Source organism: Pogoniulus pusillus, chromosome Z, assembly GCF_015220805.1.
Source record: "Pogoniulus pusillus isolate bPogPus1 chromosome Z, bPogPus1.pri, whole genome shotgun sequence".
In the NCBI taxonomy this organism is placed as follows: Eukaryota; Metazoa; Chordata; class Aves; order Piciformes; family Lybiidae; genus Pogoniulus; species Pogoniulus pusillus.
The window spans coordinates 10,915,152-10,930,880 of record NC_087309.1 but is presented as its reverse complement, the minus strand read 5'-3'; positions in this window follow the sequence as shown (position 1 = coordinate 10,930,880).

Below are 15,729 nucleotides of genomic sequence, written 5' to 3'. Positions count from 1 at the left end.
AAAAAAAAAAAAAAACAACCAAACAAAAAAAACCCCTCCCCCCCAACCCAAAAAACCTAAACAAACAAACAAACCCCTGTTCTGTTTTTATTTCGGTGAACCTATACTATTTGGGAACACACCCAAGAGATGCAACAACATGTAACTCAAGTCACTCCGTTCTCACCTGTGACACAATGCATCTGAGTGTCTCTTTTTGTCTCTTGTGGCCCTGCTTTTGTATTCCTATGTTATGTAGAAATGTAACAGAGTTTTAGGTGAAAATATTGCAGCATGCAAAATTCTAGATGACTCAATCTGATGAAGAAAAAAGAAAAAAAAAAAAGATATGGAAAAGGGACAAATTTACTTAGAATCACAGAATCATAAAATCAAGCACGTTGGAAGAAACCTCCAAGATCAGACAGTCCAACCTAGCACCCAGCCCTAGCCACTAAATGCCTCATCCAGGCTTTTCTTGAAGACCCCCAGGGATGGCAACTCCACCACCTCCCTGGGCAGCCCATTCCAATGCCAATCACTCTCTCTGGCAGGAACTTCCTCCTAACATCCAGCCTATACCTCCCCCAGCACAACTTGAGACTGTGTCCCCTTGTTCTATTGCTGGTTGCCTGGGAGAAGAGGCCACCCTCCACCTGGCTACAGCCTCCCTTCAGGTAGTTGTAGACAGCAATGAGGTCACCCCTGAGCCTCCTCTTCTCCAGGCTAAACAGGCCCAGCTCCCTCAGCCTCTCCTCATAGGATTTGTGCTCCAGGCCCCTCACCAGCTTTGTTGCCCTTCTCTGGACATGTTCCAGCACCTCAACATCTCTCTTGAACTGAGGGGCCCAGAACTGGACGCAGTACTCAAGGTGTGGCCTGACCAGTGCTGAGTACAGGGCAAGAATAACCTCCCTTGTCCTACTGGCCACACTGTTCCTGGCTGCTCTCCAGCCACTCTGGTCCCCAGCCTGTAACACTGCTTGAGGTTGCTGTGGCCAAAGTGCAGAAACCTGCACTTGGCCTTGTTAAATCTCATCCCATCACCCTCTGCCCACCCCCCTGCCATGGGCAGGGACACTCTACCCTAGATCAGGCTGGCCAGAGCCTCATCCAGCCTGGCCTTAAACACCTCCAGGCATGAGGCCTCCCTGGGCAACCCATTCCAGCCTCTCACCACTCTCATGCTCAACAACTTCCTCCTCACATCCAATTTGACTCTCCCCATCTCCAGCTTTGCTGCATTCCCCCTAGTCCTGTCACTCCTTGATAGCCTAAAAACTCCTTCCCCAGCTTTTTTGTAGTCCCTCTTCAGATCCTGGAAGGCCACAAGAAGGTCACCTGAGAGCCTCCTCTTCTCCAGACTGAACAGCCCCAACTCTTTCCGTCTCTCCTCATAGCAGAGCTGCTGCAGCCCTCTGATCACCCTTGTGGCCCTTCTCTGGACACACTCCAGCATCTCCACATCATTCCTCTAATGGGGGCTCCAGAACTGGACACAGTACTGCAGGTGGAGTCTCACCAGAGCAGAGCAGAGAGGGAGAATCACCTCCCTTGACCTGGTGGCACACTTCTCGTGACTCAGCCCAGCATCTGGTTGGCTTTCTGGGCTGCAAGTGCACACTGCTGGCTCATGCTGAGCTTCTTGTCCACCAGCACCCTCAATTTCCTCTCCTCAGGGCTGCTCTCCAGCCACTCACTTCCCAGCCTGGATTTGTGATTGGGATTGCCTTGACCCAGACGCAGGACACTACGCTTGGTCTTGTTGAACTTCATGAGGTTGGCTTGTGCCCTGTCCAGGTCCCTTGGATGGCATCCCTTCTCTCCAGCCTCTACAGTTGTTGTGGTTTGGGTGTTACTCCCCACCTCCCCACTCTGTAAATCACCCAGACTAGACTCAGCCAGCTCTGGAAATTTGAATGAAGCTATTTATTTACAGCTAGCACAATATACAAACAGATATTTACAGTATATACAGTTATATGCAGAAATGTACAAGGTAAAAGGTAATACAGGAACACAACAGCCCTCCCAGAAACCTAAGTCCCCAGGAGGGGCTCCCAACTACCCTTCCACCTTCTCCCACCCCTCTACCTTACCCCAGACGTTGCCTTGTGCCCCAAGGAAGAAAGGAGGCTCAGCCAGGGGTGTCAGGAAGCAAGTGGATTAACCAGAGAGACAAAAGGTGAGGTTAGAGATAAATGCAGCTTAAAGCCCAGGCAGTGCCCTAATGCCTTATCTATGTTTATAGTCTTGTTCTTATACATCTCAGCAAGCCTATGAGTGAAGTAGACATCACCACTGTTTCCCTTTCACAGCCTGTAATCCAGTTGTTCTCACCTAAACAGTCCAGCTGGCTTCAAACTAGCACAGCAGTGGCACAACATTCGAGGCAACATACAGAAGAGCTGCCATGTCTTACAGAAAAATCCTGCTCTCAGAATTATCTTAGAAGGTCCCAGCCTGGCATAGAAGAATTAGGACAGATATGAATGTTAGGGACATAAGTCAGTTATCAAAATCAGATTTTCAACATCTAGTATGTGCTACAGGAATTTCAGGGGGACCCAAAATAATACTTGGGACTACACAGTACAAATCACAGTCAGCGAGTGTGCCTTGTAACAGTCTTATTTCTGTATCCCATATAGTTACAGCAAATGAATTGGATCCATACCTTAATTTTCATCATAAGACTTTGGAGACTCTCTGAAGCACTGTCCTTCACTGCGTGCAGGATCAGCATTAACAACTTTCAACTAGAGATGTCTCTTTAGCTGTTTCATGATACATTTTTAGTCACCTCATTTCTTCTACATGTACTTTTCAGATCAATCCATCTGGTATTATAGTAGGAATAAATCAACTCTGATATATTTTATGTAGGAACAATAGATATGTTTGTGAAGTTGTGAGAATAACTCTGTTTTATAGTAGCAGTCTATCAACAGACCATGTCTAAACTATATTTGATTCTTTTCCAGTTAATACTCTAGTCTTTGTGAATAATAAACTGTTCACTTAGCAATGAATGTGTCTAAACATACCATATAGTGTCAAGGAAATACAGGCCTTATTTGATTAATATTAATTTTAAAGTACAGAAAAATAGTTTTTCATTCATATGATGCCTCTGAAACTGTTACAAATTGTATATACCATTTATCAGTAACTCATCACCCATATCAGGAAGACTGTCTTCTGATAACTGCATGTTCTACACTGCAAGTTCTGCAAGGAACAGGCAGAATCATCTTCTGAACCACAGAACTTTAGAAATTGGAAGGGACCTCCAGAGATCATCAAATCCAACCTCCCTGCCAGGGCACAGGGTTGTTTGCACAGGAATGCATCAAGGCAGGTTTTGAAAGTCTCCAGGGAAGGAGACTCTGGGCAGCCTGTTCCAGTGCTGTCACACTCACTGTAAAAAAGTTTCTCATCATTGAGGTGAAGCCTTCTATGTTCCAGTTTGTAGCTGTTGCTTCTTGTCTTGTTGCTGCTGACCAGTGAAAAGAGATTGGCCCCAGGCACTTGACACTGTTAGGGCAGGCCTGATAAGCCGAAATAGGCTTGTACATGTCCTGGCTTGCCCAGACATGTTTTCCTACTCTCCTTCCTTCTGTTGTGGGGAGAAGCAACCACTGGAAAGAGGACAAAGAACCTGGAGCCACTGAGTCTAAGGACTCTGGCTTGCCCAGATTTGTTTACATTCTGTGGTAAACAAGGTACACACACATAGCTTGTGCCTACCTTGTGCAAGGCCTATGTTTTTCCTAAATTTGGGAAAAGCAAGCCTATGGCTTCACCTAATATGGTCATGCTCAGCTAACTGTTATTCTGATTGGCTATTCTGTGTCCAAAAGCCCATTAGTCTTGGGCTGTATTGATAAAAAGAGATGAGCAGGAAACTCAACATGCCCTGGTTTATTCGTGCTTGCTTGCTTGCTACTGCCTGCTGCCATTGTTTACTGCCTGAACTGCCCAGAAACTCCACTGCCTCAGGTTTACCAGGAACAGGCTCTGAACACCTTCATGCAATCAGCCTGCACAGCCAGCATGACCACTGTCCTAAGACTGCATATCACAGGACATTCTGCCTACACCTGAAAGTCTCCTGCCAAGACGGGAAGTCATGGAGAAACACAGCTCATCCAGAGGAGCAAAGGTCAGAGATTGTCTGCCTCCTTTACCCAGCGCTCTGTGGAGCCGAGAAAGAATCAGAAGCTTCAATGGCTGACAAGACCCACAGAAAGTATTTGGGTACTGTCTGAAGCTGTAGCTAGCCTCATGAGTCAGGACTTTTTGTGAGTAAATACTTAAATCCTCTTGTAATTCACCATTGCCTTCTGCCATGAGCAGAAAGCGGCTCCTTGCATCCATCTAGTGCACAAGTGGTATATTGACTGCAAGCAGTATTTGACTGCAGGAACCTTCTCTTCCAGTTCAATTAATGTTTACATATTTTTGGTAGTTATTTATAGATCTATTTATTCTTCTGTATAATCTTTCCATGACAGTCCTGTTCAATATCTTTATTGATGATCTGGACGAGGGGATTGAGTAAGTTTGCAGATGACACCAAGCTAGGAGCAGGTGTTGATCTGTTGAAAGGTAGGAGAGCCCTGCAGAGGGACCTGGACAGGCTGGATGGGTGGGCAGAGGCCAATGGGATGAGATTGAACAAGGCCAAGTGCAGGGTTCTGCACTTTGGCCACAACAACCCCAAGCAGCGCTACAGGCTGGGGACAAAGTGGCTGGAAAGCAGTCAGGAGGAAAGGGACCTGGGGGTACTGGTAGATAGTAGGCTGAAGATGAGCCAGCAGTGTGCCCAGGTGGCCAAGAGAGCCAATGGCATCCTGGCCTGCATCAGGAACAGTGTGGCCAGTAGGACAAGGGAGGTTATATTTCCCCTGTACTAAACACTGGTCAGGCCACACCTTGAGTGCTGTGTCCAGTTCTGGGCCCCTCAATTCAAGAGAGATGTTGAGGTGCTGGAACGTGTCCAGAGAAGGGTGTCGTGAAGGGGTTTGTCTGGGTTTTGGGGGAATGAAATATGAGGCCGAATTTTAAAAGGGTTTAAATAATTTAATATTATATACACAAGGAATTCCCCCCCCCCTTCCCCAAACTTATTTACAGCTACCCCACACAAATTCTTTCTGTGCGGTTCTGAGATGATATTACAGAAGGTCTATCTACAGCAAAATTGGGAATTTAGCAGAGGTCTGAAAGGATTCAGGAAGAGAGTCTGTGGCATCGAAGTGCCACTGTTAAATTACTGAGAGTTTATGCTGGTTTAGCTCGAGTTTGCTCAGTTACTCACTGGCTGGAGTCAGTTTTGATGGTCCCAAATATCATGGGTTTGAATAATTCAACTCAGGGGTTATTGGGGCGCGCTGTCTGGAGCTTCCACGGGCACAGTCAAGCTGGGAACGGTGGCTGGGGTGACAGCTGGCCAGGAGCACCTTGGTCAGTTTCCCGGGGCTGGTGCTGTGGGCTGGAGTCATGCAGCAGTGGTGGTCCCCAAAAGCAGCTAGAGGCAGTAGGTGGAGGAGGGTGGCAGTAGTGGAGCAAGGAGCGAGAAGCGAGGTGCGAGGAGCGAGGATCGAGGTGGCAGAAGCACTGAATTTCCCCTTTTATGAGATCTGATCCCGATTCATGGCCCTTAGCCACAATTCTGTCCAATAGGGGCTTGGCAACAGGCCAAAACATACCAAATAAGGTGAAGTCCAGGGCTCCGGTACCCCCAAATATGGAAAGGGCTCAGGTGGATTCCCCACCCTAGGTGCATGAGCTTACACAACGTGTTTACTTCAACCTTTGAGGAAGCAACCCAGACACGAAGGCACCAGTTCTATTCTCCCTTTGTCCCTCTTACCTTGTTTACCCCAAGTTTAGGCAGGGTAACACCCTTTGGGGGCACAACATGTCTGGGCATGAATAGATTTGTAAACATAGTTATTTGAGACCTGTGCAACCCTCCACCACAAAGGGCAACAAAGCTGGTGAAGGGCCTGGAACACAAACCCTATGAGAAGAGGCTGAGGGAGCTGAGGTTGTTTAGCCTGGAGAAGAGGAGGCTCAGGGGGGACCTCACTGCTGTCTACAACTACCTGAAGGGACACTGTAGCCAGGTAGGGGGTGGCCTCTTCTCCCAGGCAACCAGCCACAGAACAAGGGGACACAGTCTCAAGTTGTGCCAGGGGAGGTGTGGGCTGGATGTTAGGAGGAAGTTCTTCACAGAAAGAGCGATTGGCATTGGAATGGGCTGCCCAGGGAGGTGGTGGAGGCACCATCCCTGGAGGTGTTCAAGAAAAGACTGGATGAGACACTTAGTGCCATGGTCTAGTTGACTGGGTAGGGCTGGGTGCTAGGTTGGACTGGATGATCTTGGAGGTCTCTTCCAACCTGGTTGATTCTATGATTCTGTGATTCCCTAGAGCTGCTGGCCACACTTTTCCTGATGCACTCCAGGATGCCATTGGCTCTCTTGGCCACAAGGGCATATTGCCGGCCCATGATGAACTTGCTGTCTACCATGCCGCCAATGGCTTTCTCCATGGAGCTGCTTTCCAGCAGGGCAGCCTCAACCTGCACTGGTGACTGTTGTTATTCCTCCCCAGATGCACTTGTCCTTACAGAACTTCATATGGTTGAAGTAATAGCAGTGTGCATAAGATTACATTCCCATTGGAAGCTAATTTATCTTGTGTAGTCTCATGACTTCCAAAATAAAGCATTTGGATTATGGATTATTACAAAGCATATTTTTTTCTTTCTCTCACTTTGATTAGTACTAATGACCTGCATTTCTGCAGTCAAGGCATGTCTGCAGATGCAACAACAACTTTTTTTTATTTCCCACATGAAAGAAAGGTAACAAACACAGCAAGTAAGATATCTTAGCTATTGTATTCTTAGCTTTATCTACTCTGGCCTGCTTGCTACCATCCCTTATAAACCAGCATTACTTACAGCCATTATATACTAATGGATGCTGTTTTCTGCTGCTTATCATTTGAATTGAATATTAACAGTTTGGGTTCAAGTTTTAAGTTTTCAGAATGTGTGTAAACTATGCCATTTTTGGTTGCTATTCTAACTTAGTCTTAAAAAGATTATGGTGATTCTTCAAGCGATTATGCAAACAGCATTTGCCTTCTATCTATAAAAAACTCTGGCAATTTTTTTTACCTCGGCCCTTCAGCCTGGGGGGAGGGAGAGAGCCTCTCTGTGAGGGACAGGCACGTGAAAATGTGTTTACATTTAATCAAAGGTGAATTCTAAGTTTAGAAAGACTGATGCAACATTATCAGCATAAATCCAAGATTTCACCTCCCCTACATGCACCATCCCCTTGCAAACTTGCTTATTATGTTGTACCTGCACTGCCTATCCCCAGCAACTGAGCTTTATCTTTACCTTCACCATGAATGGAGCCAGTGGAACACAGAGCACCAAAGGGATGAATGTATTTGCTTTGGGCCAGGACTCAGAAAAAACTCAGCTGCTCCAGACTGCTGGACAAGAGATACCAGAAGTAACATTAGGAAGCCTCATTTCATTTTCTTTGTGTAGTCTTGCAGAAAGTGGGACTGATTCCTCTCCTTCTCCCTCACATTTCGTAGCACTGGCAGTTCACCAGGGACAGCTGAGCACAGTGATGCCTATATCTGTCCTACCACAGATTTCCCAAAGCATTCTCATTGTTCACAGAAATAAAATGCCTTGGGTCACAGGAGCCTTCACATTTTTTATTCAATTTAGGCAATATTTAGTTACAACCAATATTTTTTAATGGTCCTCATTAATAATAAAATATTCTATATTTGCTTGCCATTTTAATTATAAATGTGGACTAGAGAGAACTTAGTCTTCCTGTTTTGTGTAGATGTGTATCTACTGTTTGGTGTTGAACTAGTGCCAAACTTGAGCCAGACAATGTAGACAAACACTTAGAAGAAGTGTAATGCTTGTGAGCTTCCTTAAAAGACAAAAGAGAGAATTTGAAATGATTGACAAGGCTGTGCATAACCCAGGTCACAAGTGAAAATAAGAGAGCTGGATCTCATGGGCAACAGAATCCTCCATTACTTATAAATCCACAAAAGAAACAAAGTGCACGGATTGTGTAGCATGGTTATTGATGTGGTGTAGGTCTCAATTCTGTACCACATGCAAAAAAGAATCAGTGCTCTTCTGGGTTGATTGCAAATCTGTGAGTAATACAATACTCAGTTCTGAAAGTTGTTTTGACATGGTTTAAGAAAAAAAAAAAAGTAGCAGAGGCTGTTAAAATAGAGGTCTTAATTTTGAGCCAGTCCCAGGTATTGTCCACCTGAGTTATATTTTTGTCCTTTATTTATATGGGGATTACTTGTAAGACTCTAAGTGTAATCCAAGTATAAATTCAGCCACCATCGAAGACCAGGATTTTGCTTTGTTTTAGCTCTGCAAAATACTTAATGTGGTACTGCTATCAGAAAGCTTATACCATATGAGGTTGTCATCAACTTCAGTTCATGAAAAAGGAATTTCCCCAAAGGACAAAATGGTGGAGTTCCACCTTTTTAGCATTAAGATAAAAATTATAAGAAAAAAAAATCTGGATTACTGTGGATTTTTCTCTTGCAAATCTTTGTGAAAGAGGTCAATTTTTCATGGGTCTGCAGACTAAACCTATTCCTGAAACTTTAACGATGAAATAGCATTATACTTTGGATAAAATCTTGTCTAGTTCTTTTTGGTGAAAAAGTATGTCTGTGGCTCTGAAAAAGTACAATGTGGCTCTGACCAACCTGATGTAGTTAAACATGTCCCTGCTGACTGCAGGGAAGTTGGATTAGATGACCTTTGGTTGTTCCTTCCAGCCCAAATCCTTCTATGATTCTGTGACTAGTCCACTCCAGAAAACACCTCCTCTTTTGCCTGGAAATGGTTCACATTCTGCAGGCAACAACTTTCAGTATTTATAGATAATACCTGGGTATAGAACAGACCTTTTATGATAAATGAACTGAATTAGAAGCAAAAGCTATCATAGTTTGCATTAAAGTATTGCTGTAATAATGACTTAACCTTGTGGAGATTTTCACTTATGTTTTCTTTTCGATGTCTTAGAAAAAGAGCTGCAAAAATTGCTCCTGGGATTTACTAATGAAAATGCCTTGGAGCATTTCCTGGGCTCACTTCTGCTTTGGATGGTCACCTCTGAAGTGCTCAGGACAATGGCTGCCTTGTTCCTTATATGCATTTGTCTTTATCAAAAAAAGGCCATATCATAGTTTGAGATAAGTAGAAAGTGCTGAAATACAAACATGTGCTGTGCCTCAGCAACACCACAGCAATTCTGTCCAGATGACTTAGTGCCATCAGAGATCAAATATCATTTCTGCTTGAGATTTAGTAACTCTACAATAGATACACATACTGCTTGTTAAAAGAAATGTTAGAAGTCATGTCATGCTATCCCTCAAAAAAAGATCTGGGATCAAACATCCCAGATGCACTGTCAGCCAGAGAGTTGGATTGCTTTTATATGTAATCTCAAGACAGAAACTATTCTGATGTGCTACTTCCATATGTATTCCCACATCAATAGAACCGAAACTTCACAACATAATTAAACCAGACATCTAAGCTTTTACTGGATATTCATCGCTACAGGCAGTATCAGTTTACATAATAATATGAGCCCAGAAATTGATTATCTGTAAGATCATTCTGAGGGAAACTGGATTTTTTTTTTGTAAGTCAGATCAGTTCACTGACATGGTTCACAGTTGTGTTGGCATGGCAGAGTAAGAGATATGAAAGGACACCAGCAAGCTGCCAGAGATGGAAGGGAGGAACTCGTTAGAGTTGGCATTAGCACTGAAATCTCTGTCTTTTCTGTTGTGTTTTATTTAATGATTAATTTCTGGGGAAAGTATTGGGCGGTGGAGGAACTCATTTAATACAATTGACAGATCTTGCTTCAGTGCTTTGGGAGGCCTGTCATTTCCAGTTTATTGAAGCACTAATATTCTTTAGTAAAAATGTATGTATTGAGTTGCTGGAACACACATTTGTCATTTTTTGTTACGTCACCGGAATGGGAACAAATGAGATCATTGAGAGAGAAGGACAAATGCTCCAGAAACAGATGGGTGGATGGAGGAAGACACAGCAAAGTAATGGAATCTTGATGCGGAGGGCAGTTCTCAGTACCTACGCCTATTTGGCAGAGGGGAGAAAATAATTGGGGCAATATAAATTTTATATAAAAAATATATTTATTAATCTCAATATTATGAACTCTCACCACCCCCAACCACTGTATATATTAATATTCATATTTCATATATATTAATATTTCATAACCGGTACATGGTTATGAAAACTATTTAGGATAAAATATGTACATGGAATTTGTTAATTAACTAGCAAACATTCACACTATAAAGAGAGAGAGGAGTTTTCCCCGTGGAGAGGTTGAGGGAGCTGGGCCTGTTTAGCCTGGAGAAGAGGAGGCTCAGGGGTGATCTTATTACTGTCTACAACTACCTGAAGGGACATTGTAGCCAGGTGGGGGGTGGCCTCTTCTCCCAGGCAACCAGCAATAGAACAAGGGGACACAGTCTCAAGTTGTGCCAGGGTAGGTATAGGCTGGATATTAGGAAGAAGTTCTTCACAGAGAGAGTGATTTCCCATTGGAATGGGCTGCCCAGGGAGGTGGTGGAGGCACCATCCCTGGGGGTCTTCAAGAAAAGCCTGGATGAGGCACTTAGTGCCATGGTCTAGTTGATTGGTTAGGGCTGGGTGCTAGGTTGGACTGGATGATCTTGGAGGTCTCTTCCAACCTGATTGATTCTATAATTCTATTCTATTCTATGATTCTATGATTCTATGAAAACAATTTAGGATAAAATATGTACATGGAATTTGTTAATTAACTAGCAAACATTCACACTATAAACAGAGAGAGAAGTTTTCTCCGTGGCTTAATGCCATTTGGGATCTTTATGCTATTTGCCCAGCACAGCAGGCTGAAACTCTTTCTGCTCTACGGCAGAGGCAACAAATATTTACAAAAGTATTGAAGCTTTTACTCACAACTCTTATTAATTATTAATCACCCTCTGGGGCTGTGTCACAGCCTGTGCTTAATGTCCAGACTTCAGGGGATCTCTACCTGTGGACTTGGAGGCTGGAATCTTCCCAGCTTGAGGAGAGAGGATAAATCTTCCCAGCTTGTGGGGAAATAGGTTTTCTCTAACCTTTGTTCTGGTGAGAGACGATTTCTGCCTTGGTGCTCCTGGCTTCTTCTGGATGGTGTGTCCAGGACTTATCAGCTGGCAGGATTTCAGGAGCAAGAGAATGGTTGTTCATGGCTTCAGGCTGTGTGTGTGTGCAGACAATCCAGAGTCTGCTTCCTGGTTTTCTCAGCAGCAGTGGCCTTCACCAGGCAATGATAGGCAGCAGGCATGCAAAGTGTGCGCGGCTGCTGTGAGTCTGAGCTCCATAGGTAAAGGCAATGCAGGATATGGTCCTCATAGCGCGATAGCGTGCAGATGTGCACATCTGGCTGGAGGCTATAGGCTCTTTATATATATATTATGTGCAGGCTTAAATGAGCTCTGCATCTAAGGTACGCAGGCAGGTGAGCTGCAAATGAGGGTCAGAGCCTCTGAGCATCAGAGCTATGCAATGGCATCCGAGCATGGGGGTCTGAGCAGCTGAGCACTGCAAGTGTGGGTCAGAGCACGTGTCTGAGCCATGCAGGTGAGTCAGAGCTGAGCTGAGCACTGCGATGGGGTCCGAGCTGAGCTGGGCTGGGCACGTTGTTTACCTGTTGCACCCCTATTTATTGAATGTGGGCAGAGATTAATGGCCTCTTTGGCCACTAGAATGACCAATCAGGCTGGCAGTCAGTCAAACCTTACCATAATAGGCAGAAGCTCTTGCCTGGACTTTCCCAAATATGGATTTACCCCAGGGAGGCACGAGCTGGGTGTGTGGTCTTACACAACCCGTTTACAACCAGAGGTCCTGGCAGAAAAACATGTCCAGGCAAGGCAAGGCATAAGCAAGCCTCTTTTTGGGCCTACAGGCCTTCCACGAGAAGTAGTCAATAAATTGTTACATACCAGAGCAAGTCAAAAGAGGAGATTTTACAGATAATGAGGAACTGGCCAATTCATATTTCTGTTAATGACATTTAATTTGACCAAAAGATGTAAGAGGTCAACAAACAAAATGGACAGAGCATTACAGGTTCAATTCTTGCTAGGATGTTGGAACTTGGCAGTGACAGATCACTTCTTCAAGCAGCCAGAAGCAGTGGATCAGGAAATGGAGGTATCCTCATCCTTTCAGAAGCGTGGCTTCTACTTGCACACTGAGAATAGACCTCCAGGAAGTGATGTCTTCTTTATGTGCAGTTTGCCACATATTTTTTAAGAGCCTACTGGTTCTTCAGCTATGTAGTCTGCTTCTGCTGACAGCATAAGTAAATGCTTTCATGACATACACACGAAAAAAAATCTATTTGAAAATGTTTAACTCATTCTCTTGTATGTGCACTTGTAATCTAAGGTCAAAAGCACAGAAATATTTCTTACATTTGTTAAAAAAAAAAAAAAATAGCTCTTCTGTGTCTTTTGCTGCCAAGGCAAACAGAAAGAGCAAGCATATATAAGTGTAGACATTTTAGCACTAATCAAACCTCTTTCTGAAGAAGTGGATTTATATTTCTTTTCTCTTAAATTTTCCTGGAAACTTTCACATAAAGACAGAAAATAGTAGGATTTAATTATTTTGGTTTCTTCAGCTTTAGTTGCTACATCATTCTTTTTTTAATACCAGACAGAACTTCTTAGGAAGAGGAGTTTGGTCAACTTTGTTCTCTCAAAGGCAATCAGGAGGACAGAGCACAGCAAGACCCCAATCTCATTTGTAGATGAAGCGGGATTGTTTCAGCTTTTGTGTACAATTTTTCAGGCTGAAATCAACTGGATTGCCATGAATCAAAAGAGAAGAAGAGAAAAAAAAAAAAAGTCTTGAGATCACAGCTATTCTGACAGTAGCTGATCTGAAAGAAGGAATTTTGGGTATGGATCCCCAGTCTAGCTGGGTACCGCTGCCAACTAGTTGCACTTCCACAATGCCAGAAAAGTTGCATGTGTAATTGCTACTTACCCTCATTCTGTCAGTATGATTTGAGAGGAAAAGGTGTTTCTGCTGAACTATGTCATCTGACAGAAGCAGGTTAGGGAGCAGCGCCACTTGAAGAAATGCCAAGAGACTGGAGGGTATGATAACAGCTGGCATTATGGCAAAAACAGGTCCAGGTGAGCTGCACTAACAGATTTCTTGTCCCAGGGCAGCTGCACCCAAGATGGCCTATTGGGCTCAGATGATCTAGAAGATAAAATAAACACAAATGTAGATAATATATTTTTTGCCATCTTCTCTTGTGGTTTACCCATGGTGTCAACATTAATCAGTACCCTTGTTTAAAGAGGTGACTGACTCCATGTTTATGAATAGAGTTTATGTACAGAGCCTATCAGCACAGGCTATGTATGTGCTACATAGTATGAACAATGCAGTACTTTACAAGGGTTGAGAATCATGTGAAGATAGTGTCAGAATCCTGACATATTAATATGGAGACATCAGATTGACAGGACAGTGATGGGTGAAGCTAGCAGTGAAAACCATAATAGAACTGAATCATAGAATCATTTTGATTAGACAAGACCTCCAAGATCTTCCAGTCAAACCTTATCTGCCTCTACCAAGTTGGTGCTAAAACTATGTACCTTAGCACCACATTACACTTCTTTTGAACCCTTTAAGTCCCTGCTGGGACTTAAACACTGCAGAGAAGAAGTAGTCTAGAAGGTTTCTGGATTGTGTGGAAGACAACTTCTTATCCCAGCTATTACGTGAGCCTACCAGGGGGGCAGCCCTGCTTGACCTGCTGCTCACAAATAGAGAGGGGCTGGTGGGGGATGTGGTGGTTGGAGGCTGCCTGGGGTCCAGTGACCATGAAATTAGAGTTTTCAACACATGGAGAAACCAGGAGGGGCATCAACAGAACCTCCACACTGGATTTCCGAAGGGCAGACTTCAGCCTATTTAAGGAACTAATTCAGAAAGTTCCTTGGGAAAAAGCCCTTAGAAACAAAGGGGTCCAGGAAGGTTGGAGCTGCTTCAAGAAAGAACTCCTGCAGGCACAGGAGCAGCTGTGCCATTGAGACGGAAGATGAGCCGACGAGGGAGGCAGCCAGGCTGGATGGGCAGGGAGCTGCTGAAGGAATTAAAGATTAAAAAGAGAGTGTATCACCTTTGGAAAAGAGGGGAGGTGTCGCAGGAAAAGTTCAAGGAAGTTGCTAGGTCTTGTAGAGGAAAAATTAGAGAGGCAAAAGCCCACTTGGAGCTCAGGCTGGCCATGGCTGTGAAGGAAAATAAAAAGTGTTTTTTTAAATATATGAATGGCAAGAGAAGGGCCAAGGACAACCTCCAGTCCTTGTTAGATAGAGAGGGGAACATAGTGACAAAGGATGAGGAAAAAGCAGAGGTGCTTAACACTTCGTTGCCTCAATCTTCACTAGTGGGACAGGTTGTCTCCAGGACAGCTGGACTCCTGAAGTGGTGGATGGAGTCAGGGACCAGTACAGTCCCCCTCTAATCCAGGAGGAAGAAGTAAGGGACCTGCTGCGTCATTTGGATCCTCACAAGTCCATGGGACCGGATGGGATCCACCCTAGTGTGCTGAGAGAGCTGGCAGCTGAGCTGGCCAAGCCACTCTCCATCATTTTTCAGCAGTCCTGGCTCACTGGAGAGGTCCCCAAAGACTGGAAGCTGCCAATGTGATACCCATTCACAAGAAGGGTCGTAAGGAGGAGCCAGAAAACTACAGACCTGTGAGCCTGACCTCAGTGCCAGGCAAGGTCATGGAACAGGTCATCTTGGGTGCCATCGCAAAGCACCTACAGGATGGCCAAGGGATCAGGCCAGCCAGCATGGGTTTAGGAAGGGCAGGTCCTGCCTCACCAACCTGATCTCCTTTATGATCGGGTTACCTGCCTGGTGAATGTGGGGCAGGCTGTGGATGTAGTCTACCTGGACTTCAGCAAAGCCTTTGACAATGTCTGCCACAAGAAGCTCCTGGCCAAGCTGGCAGCTCGTGGTTTGCAAAGAACTGGCTGGATGGCAGAGCCCAGAGAATGGTGGTGAATGGTGCCACATCCAGTTGGCAGCTGCCGCTAGTGGTGTTCCCCAAGAATCAGTGCTGGGCCCAGTCCTGTTCAATATCTTTATTGATGATGTGGATGAGGGGATTCAGTCCAGCATCAGTAAGTTTGCAGATGACACCAAGCTGGGAGCAGGTGTGGATCTGTTGGAGGGTAAGAGAGCCCTGAGGAGGAACCTGGACAGGCTGGATGGGTGGGCAGAGGCCAATGGGATGAGGTTTAACAAGGCCAAGTGCAGGATTCTGCACTTTGGCCACAAGAACCCCAAGCAGTGCTACAGGCTGGGGACTGAGTGTCTGGAGAGCAGCCAGGAGGAAAGGGACCTGGGGGTACTGATAGATAGTAGCTGAAGATGAGGCAGCAGTGTGCCCAGGTGGCCAAGAGAGCCAATGGCATCCTGGCCTGCATCAGGAACAGTGTGGCCAGTAGGACAAGGGAGGTTATTCTTGCCCTGTACTCAGCACTGGTCAGGCCACACCTTGAGTGCTGTGTCCAGTTCTGGGCCCCT